The sequence below is a fragment of the Podarcis pityusensis genome (assembly GCF_964106645.2).
Source record: "Podarcis pityusensis genome assembly, chromosome: 1".
Classification (NCBI taxonomy): domain Eukaryota; kingdom Metazoa; phylum Chordata; class Lepidosauria; order Squamata; family Lacertidae; genus Podarcis; species Podarcis pityusensis.
In genome coordinates this window covers 106698620-106711720 of record NC_138028.1, presented here as the reverse complement: position 1 = coordinate 106711720, position 13101 = coordinate 106698620, and the positions used below count along the sequence as shown (strand labels likewise).

Sequence of the window (13101 nt, the reverse complement as noted above, 5' to 3'; positions counted from 1 at the left end):
AAAAATAAATTATTTTGACCATTGATGGGAGGGCGAATACATAATATATCTATATTTTCCCATGACAGTTCAGAATGAAACAGAAGCCAGCTGCAGTTGGTTTCCTTTCTGAAACACGCTTTACCAACATTCATAGTGTTCTCTCCCTTTTGCAAATGACTAATAGGAGGAGGTAACTTTGGAAATGACATTGCAATGTAATCATCCATAGTGTATTGTGGTTAAAATTGATTAAAATAATATTGACATTCCCCCAAGGGATTATGCAATTATAAGTCAAGTCCCAAATGGAAAAGGGGTTTTGAGAACTTGGCAGATGTCTTAATGAAAATGAAGCATTATAGTAATATATTAGTGCTATTTGTATCCTATTGACAGCCAAATTACTAAACTATATAAATTACTGTCCAGAAGTATTGTTGACTTTTTGTTGGCTATTTCTATGTCTTTTTTTTATTTATTTGGGCAATGTGTAATCAAGTGTTACTTTTTAAAAAAAACCAACAATACAAAAAACGCAGTTCCAGTTGTTTAATTTTGCTTTTTTTGCTTTTGGGTGGGTGGGTAGGCATATTGATGAATTATTCTCCCCCTGTGTTTTCCACACCCCTCCTATTCATTTGCCTTTACCCTTGACAGCTGAAATATTTGATTCTGCATCAATTTAGTTTGATTACAGAATATGTTCAGGATAATGCCATACACTATTAGTTGCAAACTTGTAATAATAATAATAATAAAATTGTGGAGCAACCCTCACGGCTTTGTGTTCTTTTCTTATAAAAGGGGTTTGTGTGACATTTCCTTAAGAGCTCTGCACGGAGGAATCTAATTGTGCTAAGAGGTGTAACAGATATATAGCTCTTTAACAAGGGTGCTAATCATATTAAACTATTTTCGCACAGAGATTCTAATGTGATCTGGAAGTTTTTGCTGCAATAGGCCTGCCTTTAAAAGAGCGCGTGTTTCTCTTTCTGTATCTCTTTCCATAACTACATGTCCTGTAGCAGTTGAAGTCTTACATTAGGGAATTTCTGTTTCACTGAAGAAGGAATAAAACTACCTGCTGGCAACCCTGCAATATTTTAGCCTTTAATTTTAAAAGTACACTGTATTTTAATACCTTTATAAAAAAAACACAAGATATCAATTTTTATGGAGCAGTACATGAGTTGCTGATGGATAAATCACCCAAGCATGGTTAAAGAGACCCTAATATCCAGATGGTACCAGATCCATTTAATTGTATCCTCTGACCTCATCTCACCTAAGCCTGCATTAAAGTCATAATACAGTTCAAGTGTAAAAATGATATAGTGTTTATTCGTCCTGTTTATAGAGGGGCAAACACACAGTTAAATTCATATGTCGAAAATTAGTGTAGTAATTTGAAAAGGTTGAGTTAGATCAAACCTAATCTCGGCATTCCATTTGGCCGGGGTTTTCTTTTATTATTATTTATTTTTTCAAAAATGGCTTGACTTGCTCTGCATGGGCATTTTGAAATGACAAAAGGATGCCTAGGAAAGAGGGTGAAACAGTTGACTGGACAGGCAGGAGATTGGCTTGCGCATTCGCCACCAGAAGCCATCAAACATTTTGTTTGGTAATGAGTGGAAACCATTCATTCCACTTTTAATTTGTGCAATGTGCAATAAGGGAGAGAGCAAACTTTTCCGCAGAGCAAATCTATTCCAAATGTTTTAATATCTCAGAGTACCCAAACCGACTATGCTCCCTACTGGTTCCATTTTCATTAGCGTAAAATATGGGTATGAGATCCACCATGGTCTTTACATTCCTTGGCAGTTTGCTGTTCGTAAATCACAGAACAAACCCTTTCATATAATAACCGATTTCGTTTTGCATTGTTTCCCCATTAATTTTGGAAGGGTCAAGGTAGCCCGGCCTTTGCACTTCCCACTAAAAGATACGTTCAGCGGACAATATTATTGCATGCACAAAATGTCAGTCAACCCCTGCTTATAGTCACATTGCCTGCTTCTGAATGCTGATGGGCTACTGAATTAAATTAAACTACTTATGGCAGGGGTAGGCAACCTAAGGCCCGGGACCCGGATGCATCTGTCTACCAGCTCCATCTGGTACACAGGCTGCCCATTGACTGTCTCACCAGAGAGGTGCATGCTCTAGTTCAGGGGTAGGCAATCTAAGGCCCGTGGGCCGAATGCGGCCCAATTGCCTTCTTAATCCAGCCCATGGACGGTCTGGGAATCAGTGTGTTTTTACATGAGTAGAATGTGTGCTTTTATTTAAAATGCATCTCTGGGTTATTTGTGGGGCATAGGAATTGGTTCATATTTTTTTTCCCAAAATATAGTCTGGCCTACCACATGGTCTGAGGGATGGTGGAAAAAGGTTGCTGACCCCTGACTTATGGCAAGGGCAGAATTTGGCCTTTAAATTTCAGTGGCGCCTTGTTTGAGGCCAAAATTTGGCACCTTGCAACCGCTCGCCATCCTTTCTAAGCGTTTGTAACATCATAGTTGCAGCCCTGCGGCAGCCAGTGCAGAATAACTGGTCACACTCCCCTAAATCCACCTCTTCTTATGGATAATTCCTACATTATCTGAGCAACATGGAAGCTGCCGCCACCTGCTCCTTGTATGTGTAAATGCCAAGGATTCATCCTGGAACATTTGGCTCTCACGGAGTGTAGTCTACCATTCAGCTATGGTCCCTCCCCTACAAGCTCTCTCTAGTTCAGGGATAAGGAACCTCAGGTCTGGGGAGCAAATGCAGCCCCTCCCCCCTCTTGTATCTGGCCCTTGAGAGTCTCCTCAGGTTACTCACCAAGGCCAAACCCCTCACAAAGCCTGCTTTGAAACCCTCACTTTTGCCAGGCTGGAATGTGTCCTTGAATTCAGTTAATGTTTCTAGCTTATATGAATGGAGGGCAGAGAGGTGTGTGTGTTATTGTTACTGTTTATTAAATTTGTATACACCCTTCATCCAAAGATCACAAAGTGTAAAAACAGAAAATACACAACATAATACAGTGGAACCTCAGTTGTTGAACGCTTTGGAAGTTGGACGTTTTGGCTTTCGAATGCCAACAACCCGGAAGTGAATGCTTCTGTTTTCAAACGCACCTCAGAAGTCAAACGACTTCTGAGCACATTTCTCCATTTTTTCCAATGGATTTTGCTGACTGGCAACTGCGCCTTGGTTGTCGAACGTTTCAGAAGTAGAATGGTCTTCAGGGAACAGATTATGTTCAACAACCAAGGTTCCACTGTAACAAGAACACCCACACCCCACAGACCCATTTAAAAGACCATAAGTTGTTTCATCAGCCAAAGGCCTGGGTGAAGAAGAATGTTTCCTCCTGGCGCCTAAAGATATGTAATGAAAGTGCCTGGTAAGTCTCCCTGGGGAGAGCATTCCACAAGTGGGGAGCCACCACATAAAAGACCTGTTCTCGTATTGCCACCCTCCAGACCTTCGTGTGAAGCACATGAAGAAGGGCCTCATATGATGAGTGCAGGGTGTAGGTTGCTTCATATAGGAAGAGGTGGTTGCTGAGGTATTGCATAGAAAATGGACTACTGTACAAAGGTGACATCTACATTGCTTCCTCTGTTCCACTTTTGCTTCTGGCCCAGCGCATCACAGCATGTGGCCCCTGGAAGGTTGGCCAGGAAGGGGTTCTCTTCCAACTGAAAAGGTTCCCCTGCCCTAGACATCTCCCTGATTTCAGAACTGACACCCTGAGGCTTTAACCTATGTGCCAAACAAAACAATAAATAAAGGTTTGTGGAATAATTGCCTTATAGTAAATGCCTTATGGCCTTTGTTTGCACCAAAGCACCTCATGATTATTTTTGTACTATGCTTTGAGTTTTGGAAGCCGCTAGGGCTGGGTGATATCACAGTGTCTGAAATCAGGATGGAGTTATGTAGATACATTGACTGGTTTCACAGTTTTCCCATACTGTGATTTTCGCATAGCACATAAACCATGATTCACTATATTTTTAACTAGGTCAAAAATTATTAAATCGTCCAAACCCTACATATAGTAAGTAAAATAATAACACCGTTGCCCAACCCCCATCTCCCCCCCCCACCTCTTTCCCCCTTTTCTTCCCAATGTCTCAACAAATGAAACTGATTTGTAAAAATGTTACATGGGGGGCGGAATGCGAGAGACATTGCAAACACTTTTGTAAAACAAGAAAAACTTTAATAATAATAATAATAATAATAATAATAATGAACTGGGGGGAAATTATGAAATCGATATCACAATATGGACTTCAATCCGGGTTTGGATGACATATTGCCCAGCCCTAACACACATTATGATTCGTGATATATTGCCAGTTCAAAAATTATGAAACCGATATCATGATATGGACTTCAACCGGGTTTTAGATATATTGATATATCGCCCAGCCCTAGAAGCCACATGCCCCTACCCACAATGAATAATCTTTGCTGCTAACTATGCCTATTGCAAGTACAAGGAAGTAAGGGGCCCTTCCAGTGGTCTGAAACAGCACGGTCCTGATGTTAGAACCATACCAGTCAGTTTAGTTTTCTTTGGTGCAAGGAGGAGCTCCTCCTTCTTCTCTTCCATAACATGAAAAACCAAGGCTCATGTGATATGACATTTGACCATGGCAGACAGAAATTTCAAAAGCATTACCGGCACAGTTAAACATGTACAAATCAGCACTTAGTAATATATAGAGACAATTTTACAACTTCTAGACATTCAAGTCAATACTGATGATCCTACTGAGTTACATTTACGTGGAAGGGCACACATAGTAAATTTGGACAATGAAGTGTTTTGAACTATCAAAGTTTTGACCTCCTGGTCTTACTTGTACTGTGGTTCTTCTGCAGCATTTGATGGATTCTCCTCTCTCTTGAACTCCCTTGAGAGTTCGCAGACCTCAGGAAACACACAACTCAGAACGCGTGAAAGTTATTACACTTTCCCTCTCATAAGGAGGACACGGCATCACCAACAACATTCCCGAGACATTCCTTTCCTGAATTAGCCTGACATAGGGACTGGGGAGAAATCCAATTCATTTCATCTTTAAAGAGGAACCTACCTGGTTTGCACTCTCTGAAATAGCCGTACTTCAACACGTGCACCTTTCTGGGTTTTGCAATGCCATTCTCCAGCCAACGTAAGAATCCACAAAAAATTGCACATAATGTCCTTTAATGAGGACATTTAAGAAAAATCACAAACCGATATGGAAATGTGGAGAACTGAACATCAGGAAGAACTTTGACAGTAAAAGCTGTTCAGCAGTGGAACGGTCTCCCTCGGGAGGTGGTGGACTCTCCTTCCTTGGAGGTTTTTAAGCAGAGCTTGGATGGCCATCTGTCATGGAGGCTTTAGCTGAGATATCTGCATTGCAGGGGGTTGGTAAGTCCCCTTAGGGTCCCTTCCAACTCTAAAATTCTGATTCTACGTTTCGGTGTGACACAGGCTCTGAGAAATCTTAGCACACAACTCACTGGGAAATTTTCCTCTTCCAGTGCTGTTGAAACGGATGGGGGTACAGTGATACCTCGGGTTACATACGCTTCAGGTTACATACGCTTCAGGTTACAGACTCCGCTAACCCAGAACTATTACCTCAGGCTAAGAACTTTGCTTCAGGATAAGAACAGAAATTGGGCGGCGGCGGCAGCGGCGGCGGCATGGCAGCAGGAGGCCCCATTAGCTAAAGTGGTGCTTCAGGTTAAGAACAGTTTCAGGTTAAGAACAGACCTCTGGAACGAATTAAGTACTTAACCCGAGGTACCACTGTAGTTCGCTGCCAATCATAGTTCTCTTGCACAGCAGCACCCAGTCATTTCAACAGGAGCATATGTCACTAGATTGAGAAAGGCCACAGCTCAGTCATGGAGTATCTGATTTGCCTGCAGAAGGTCTCAGGTTCAGTCCCCAGGATTTCCAAGTAGGGCTGGGACCTGTCTGAAACCCTAGAGAGGCTCATTGTAGACAACAGTGAAGTTGATGGGCCAGTGGTCAGATAAGACAGCTTCCTGTGTTCCTATGGAACATAACACATTCCACATAGCTATTTGTACATGGTGATTAGGCATTGCGGACTTGTGATTAAGAATTAATTAACTACCCATATGAATTCTATACTTAGCACTAATGAAATTTCATATGGAACGAAGAGTATCTGCTTATGTGCCTCTCCGAAACAGACCGCCTTCATTATACTGTAAACAGAAACCAAATATTATTATTTGTCGCCTGTCTCATGAACAGTGTATATCTCTGGAGTTAGGAATGCCAGAACAATGGGAAGGTGAGGAAGCTAACAGGAGACAGATCTAAATTATTGTAAATGTATTTACAGAGGTGGGTTAGCAGTTTTACTGCCGATATACTAGATTATAGAGAGAATTGAATAATTTATCCAGCAATTTTCACATAAGCAATATTATTAAAAATGAAGACATGAAAAAAGGATAGGATATAATGGGGGAATATATATATATGGGCCATGAATAAATGTATTAGGCAGTAAGAATAGTGAATGTTTTAGAAGGTTTATACTAGGTTTCTTTTTTTATAAAAAGATGTATCATTTCTCTGAAGTCCTAAAATATCAGCTAAAGCCATGCAGGCCACAACTAAAAAAAGACTTGCAGCCCTATTCTAGGTGGGATTATTCAGAAGCAAGACCCCCCAGCTTCACGGAGACTCCCAAATAAATAAGTCCCACTGAAACACAGGCCGTAAAACACTGGACACAATCCAGTCCAGATTAAACACCATAAAGGCTGTGACTTCAAAGTCCCATGCTGAAATATTCTGAGTGGATCCCAGTTTCCAAGCATCTTTCAGAAAGTGAGCACATTGCCCACCACCACAAAACACGAGGTATGGAAACTTCGTTTGAAAAATCAACAAATTACCTTTAGATTTATCAAAGCTGAATTTTCAGATTCTCAGGATTCATTAAGAACTGCTCGGTTTGAGATTGGAATTGTACTCCTTCCAGTAGCAATCCAAAAGTGGGGAGATTTTCTCTTCAATATCCTTTGCATTCCCCACATGGGAATGTTTTCATCCAGCATTACCGCACCTTTTGGGGCAGGGATTCCACACCAAAAAAGATATTTGAAAAGTTGGGTTCAGGTCAGCAGCAACTTACAAGATGGACTACTGGATGAGGTGAGTAGCCCATAGGCTACACATAGCCTCTAGGCCTATGCTGCTAGTGGGGAAGGATGGTCCAGCCTCTTTACCAGCGTGTCTCAACAAGGCAGAAGCATGAGACTGTGCAGCTAGCAAAGTCTGGCACTAATGACAGACAACACGACCCATCCACAGTACAGCTAGCCAATCAGCAACCTCAGGCCTTCAGACTGCTAACAGCCCTGTGTCTCTACCTCCACCACTGCTAAGGACGCAAGCACCTTCCGCTATGATGGTAACCAGTTGCCTCCAGAAAGCTGCCTATGAATGGGAACATAGCAGAATTGGGGGACCTGTGGCCCTCCACATGTTGTTAGACTCCATCCAAATCCCATCAGCCCTAGCCAGCATGGCAGACCCTCCAAGTATCCTTATCCTTACAGAAGCCACCTTGTTGTTTTTATATCAGTTTCCCTGTCATGGCTTCCCACAAACAACACTGGAAACTGTAGCTTGCTGAGGGTAATACTCTGAGCTCCCTACACGAGCCCAGTCCCCTATAGTTCCCTGAGGAAAGGAAATAAATATTAAACCAGTGTAAGTCCATATGAGGCAAATTTTCATGGATGAAAAAGGAAATTGTGCCTGTTCACAGAAAGCAAATATTAAGAAAATCTGGCCGAGGAAAACACTTACAATGGGGTTGGCTGTGGCCAAGAGGCAGAAGCGTTTGTCATCATGATTGGCTGCTGAGAGCTCTTTATCTTAAGACTCTCCCACATTTCATTATTTCCCTGTGAAACAGAATGGAGATGAGATGTGGGCTGTTAAAGCTTCTAGTATAATATTTCTGACACAGGAGGGCTAAGTTAGCTAATTAGCCCTAAGTATCCAGACTCACAAGTTGATCAGCTACATCAGAATAATCTTCCTCCAGAGTCCATCTGGCAACATCTATGCTGCGGGCCAGAAAAACAATATGTGATCATGAACTGCTGATGGTTCCTGTCATGTAATAAACAGGAAGGCAGCAAAACAGGGTGGCGGTGGAACAGCTGCAATCACATCTGGATCTGCGATGACTGCCAGGCTGGTTTCTGACATGGGTATATATACACAGTTAACTGTCTCTTGGAAACACCAGTGGGTCAGTTATGTTTACAGATTTCAGTTGATCAAATAGCTGCAATTTGCTATTCTTTAAAGCAAGGTTGTGCTAACTCACCTCCATCCTTTCTGAAGTATAGGGACATTCCCCGAGAATAAGAATAAGACAAGCAATATGTGCTAATGCACATTCCTTTTCCAGCTACTGCAATAGGACCTTGCAAGACCAGCCTAATGACGGTATAAGCCACCACTGTGTTTCCAACAACAATGAGACAGGTGCCTTTTTGAAGCTCAGCAAGATGTCAATGTCAGGAAGGTGGCCTCCAGATGACCTAATAAGGAATCCTTGTGATTCAGAATGAATTGGGAGTGATCTTCTCTATGATGGTGCCCCAGATGAAGAACTCCCTTCCATGGGAGGCTTAACTGGCCCCCTCACTCTCCGCCTGCCGGTTGCTTGGTGGTGGAAGCTACTTGATGGAAGAGAAAGGAAGGAAAGTTATTAGCCACTGTGTGGAATGTCGCCACTACCAAGGTGACAGTTGGGACAGGCTCCTTGGACACTTGGAAATGGAGTTTCAGAACCAAATGATTGGATACAGATGCATTGTCTGGAAAATGGTGACAACCATTCTGATTTTGTGTTGGCATTATCATCTCTTCTGTTTAGTTTAAGCTATTAAAATGGGCTCACTTATTGGTATTGCTCAGTAGCGATCAGCAGGGCAGGACAGTGGCATTTACCTGACTTCCTGTCATTGCTGTGGCTTACTAGGTGTAAGGGGGTGTATAGGACGCAGATGGCGCTGTGGGTTAAACCACAGAGCCTAGGACATGCCGATCAGAAGGTCAGCAGTTCAAATCCCCGCGACAGGGTGAGCTCCCATTGCTCGGTCCCAGCTCCTGCCAACCTAGCAGTTCGAAAGCACATCAAAGTGCAAGTAGATAAATAGGTACCGCTCCGGCGGAAAGGTAAACGGCGTTTCCGTGTGCTGCTTTGGTTCGCCTGAAGTGGCTTAGTCCTGCTGGCCACATGACCCGGAAGCTGTACGCCGGCTCCATTGGCCAATAAAGTGAGATGAGCACCGCAACCCCAGAGTTGGTCACGACTGGACCTAATGGTCAGGGGTCCCTTTACCTTTACTAGGTGTTAGGCGGCTGTCAGCAACTCCCAGCTGATTGCTCAGGAACGTACAAAGACAAGAGAATGTTTTTTACTGTCCTCTTTTTATTCAGTATTTACAGGGAGAGGCTATAGAACCCAGCCTCTTGGATAATGGCATTGTCCCAAGTGAATCTCCACCACCCCCGTCTCTCCCACTTCCTCGTTCATCACTTCTACGGGTGCTGCTATGTGCCCTCTGTCTTTGAGCTCCTTGCTCTCCTACTTTCAAGGCTCACCGGGTTCTGGAGAGGGAGGGTCTGGAATGCGTTCTAAAGACTCTGTGTCAGTCAGCTGTTGCCCCCCCCCCCAGTGCTTCTTCTTCCTCCTCCTCCTCCTTTCCCATTATTTCCCAGCTTTTCCCCTCATCTTCCTCTGAGCTGTGATCTCCCTCAAACTCCTGTGTAATTCTGAACTCTCTTCTTCTTCTCTGGAAGGGTCAGGCTGGGGAGGTGGTCTCCACCATTTCTCCTCTGCCTAGTCCCTGACATCAGGAGGGTGAGTGGCGCAATGCAAACACACTAGCAGGAGCAACAAATTGGCTCCAATAATGACGAAAATTGTGGTGGTGATGGTAATAATAATAATAATAATAATAATAATAATAATAATAATATAGTAAGCAGCTGGAAGGTAAGTACTGGGGACAGAGTGGGGGAAACTTGCAAAGTGGGGAGTAGGATGAAAACTGACTTCAGCCAAGGCTGGCAGGAAGTATTTGGAGTAAGAAAACTACTGGGGAAACCCTGGTCGTGTTCTGAGAATTTTTCTAAATGGAATGAGCTCATTCTGAATGGAAATAGGATGCAGTGCTTCCCCTACCTGGATGTCCTACAAGACAAACCATGCACCGAATACTCCTTGCACACATCTGCCATGCTCAGTTGGGGCAAATGGTAGTGGTGGACCCACCAGTATCTGCTGATGTGAAAAATGAATCGTTTTCCCTGTCTCTTCATATCCATTAAAACTAACCCTATGTATTTTCTTTACAGTTCAGTCCCTTGTGGACCCCTGGCCATCCCACTGCTGGTGAGTCCTTCTGCTTTAATTACCCAATCAGTTCCCTTCTGAAAATTAGCTGGTTGCTCGGCAAAATCCAAGGTGTCATTTTCCTATGACTTGAATTGGGCAAAGGGCTCCAAATTAGCTAAAAGGAGCCCTGGATTTTTCTGATACCTTGCAATGGCTGTAGCCCTTTGCATTGAGCCTTTCTGCGACTGAGCTCGGCTGACTTTTAGCTCTAATGGTGCTCTTGTTCAGTGCTGCTTCCTTCACATCTGGTCGCCAAAGAGTCGTTCCGTCACCCTGCAGCCTGCTAATGAGATCCCCCATTTAATTAATACCATAAGAATTTTAATTCTGACTGAATCAATTTAACGTGATGTGATTTTGTCAGCTCTATTCCCCAAGTAAAAAGTGAGCCTGATGCTTATTACATACATCATTTCACGGGCTCTGCATTCCCTGCTGACTTAAACAAATTCTAATTAAGACTAATTAAAGCATCATTTATGAAAGCGCTTGTGATAGCTATGCAAACATTCTGGGTGGGTATGCTTTGCATAATAATTATCCTAGTTAATATTAAGGCTCGGTCCTTGGCAATTAGATCTTCCTTGGAACAGAGAGTTGCTCTGAATTTAGCCCTTTTCAGACTTAGTAATTAATAACTAAAAATAGTGCAAAATTTATAGAGCGGCTTCGTTAAACAAAATATATTTAGAAGTTGTAGTATTGTTTGCAGTTTTCCCCCCGAACCAAGCATAATTTTAAACCAGGTGACAGTTATTAAAATAAAAAGATACAGCTCTTACAGTAAGTCTTAGAAATTTATCATATGCCTGTAAAAACAGGGTAGGGGAGGAAGAGTTAAGGAACAGTTAAGCTGCAGGGAACAGTGAAGGCATTTCCCTGTATTTCACCTTCAAACTTCAAACTGCCCTCCTCCTTTAATCAAAAATATATAGCCCAAAATGTCGCTTTAAAAAAAAAAGAAATCACATCCAAGCGAGCTTTAGTAGGAAACACCTATACACCGGAGTGTTATATCTGCTTCAAATTTCCCATCAAAGACCCTGCAGTTTAAAAGGTGAAATAAAGCCGGAAGAAGACAGATGAATTATAGCAACAGAGTGAATTATAGTGATTATTGCTAGGTGCATATATGCAAAAAGAAATGTTACGTGACACCTACAGACGTCTGGGAAATTAAACATCCTGCATTTACAATCTGTGCTTCTCAGGCATATATTACGTTGCCAGTAGACAATGTGCTCCATTGGATAGGATTGCTATTTTCAACCCTTCTTCTTTCTAACACTACCATCTTTTAGATCACAGTTTAAATCTTGTTTATGTAATCATTCTCCCCCCACCCTGCAAGATAAAGATGTCTTACTAGGAATAGAAGTAAGGAAAAAAACCAAATGTGAATAATTCACAGCAAAGTGAAACACATTGCCATTGGTATAAATGGGATAGTTAGCATATGTTCCACTCTCTTCTATTGGAGTCAGTGGGACTTGGAATTGCTCAACCATGGCTGAGATTGGGGCCCCCTGTTTCGTTATTTATTGGCCACTTTGCTGATCAGTTCTCAACCCAAGAACAACATGTTATAATTATGTGTGTCTTTCAAGTACCTCAACAGTAACTAGGCAAATGTATGTTCAAATTCTGACAAAGAGGTAAAAGATCTAGATTCAATAGGTGACTGGACATTTACAGTGCAATCCTATGCATGTCTACCCAGAAGTAAATCCCACTGAATCGCAGGACCTTACTCCCAGGTAAGTAGGTGTAGGGATTGCAGACTTCATCACAGAACCAACTGAAAGGAAGGTGCCTCTGGATTTAATCCTGAGTGATACCCAGGATATAGAGTGAGATGCAGATGTTTCTGAATTGATCTGGAACAGTGACCGCGGTGCTAGCGAATCCAAGAGATGTATAAGTGGACAATTGCCCATAAAGTCTAGCACAGGCACACTGGAAAAGAGATTACTTGTAGGAAGTTGAAATGGAAAATCAAGAGGGTCAGATCTGTTCAGGGTGCTTTGGGGTTATTTGAAATCATAGGCACAAAAGCTCAGATGGACAGTATATCTAAGGAAATGAAAAGTGTAAACAGGGGGTGCCAATGTGGCTAATTAAGATTACCCAATGGAGGACAATTAAAATAAGACTCTGACAAAACCAAATGTAAGTTGATAGTAAGACAGGTGAAAAAAAGAAGACGAGGAACTCATTGATAAAAACAGCAAGACAAACAGCATTTCTTTAAATACATCAGAAACAGGAATCCACCCAGAGAGGTAGTCACACTTAGACAGTAAATGTGGAAAGATAATGGTGAGAATACTGGGAATACTGGGAAAACTGAGTGAGTGCTTTGCATTAGTCTTCACTTAGGAATCTATTGGACATAAGATGCCCATGTCCAGGTCACTTTTGGAGGGAAGGTCATCTAATGAACAAAATCAAATAGCAGAGACAAGGGCAAATAGGCAAATACACCAGTCGCCAGGTCCAGATGGGATATACCTGAGATGAAGAGCTCAAATGTGAAATGGCTCATACTTGATGCATGAACTTTCCAGTAGGAGTGCTGCCATTCACTGACTATAAAGACCTCGAGGGGTTGATCTCAGAAAAGAAAACTGTAAAGTCATCTGAG

The 13101-nt window shown here is 42.3% G+C and overlaps 1 long non-coding RNA gene across 1 annotated transcript in view; it reads left to right on the top strand.

Annotated features, from left to right (window-relative positions):
- Positions 1 to 13101, top strand: part of LOC308479391 — a 119973-nt gene that overhangs the window by 24067 nt on the left and 82805 nt on the right. The gene's annotated exons all lie outside the window — the stretch shown is intronic.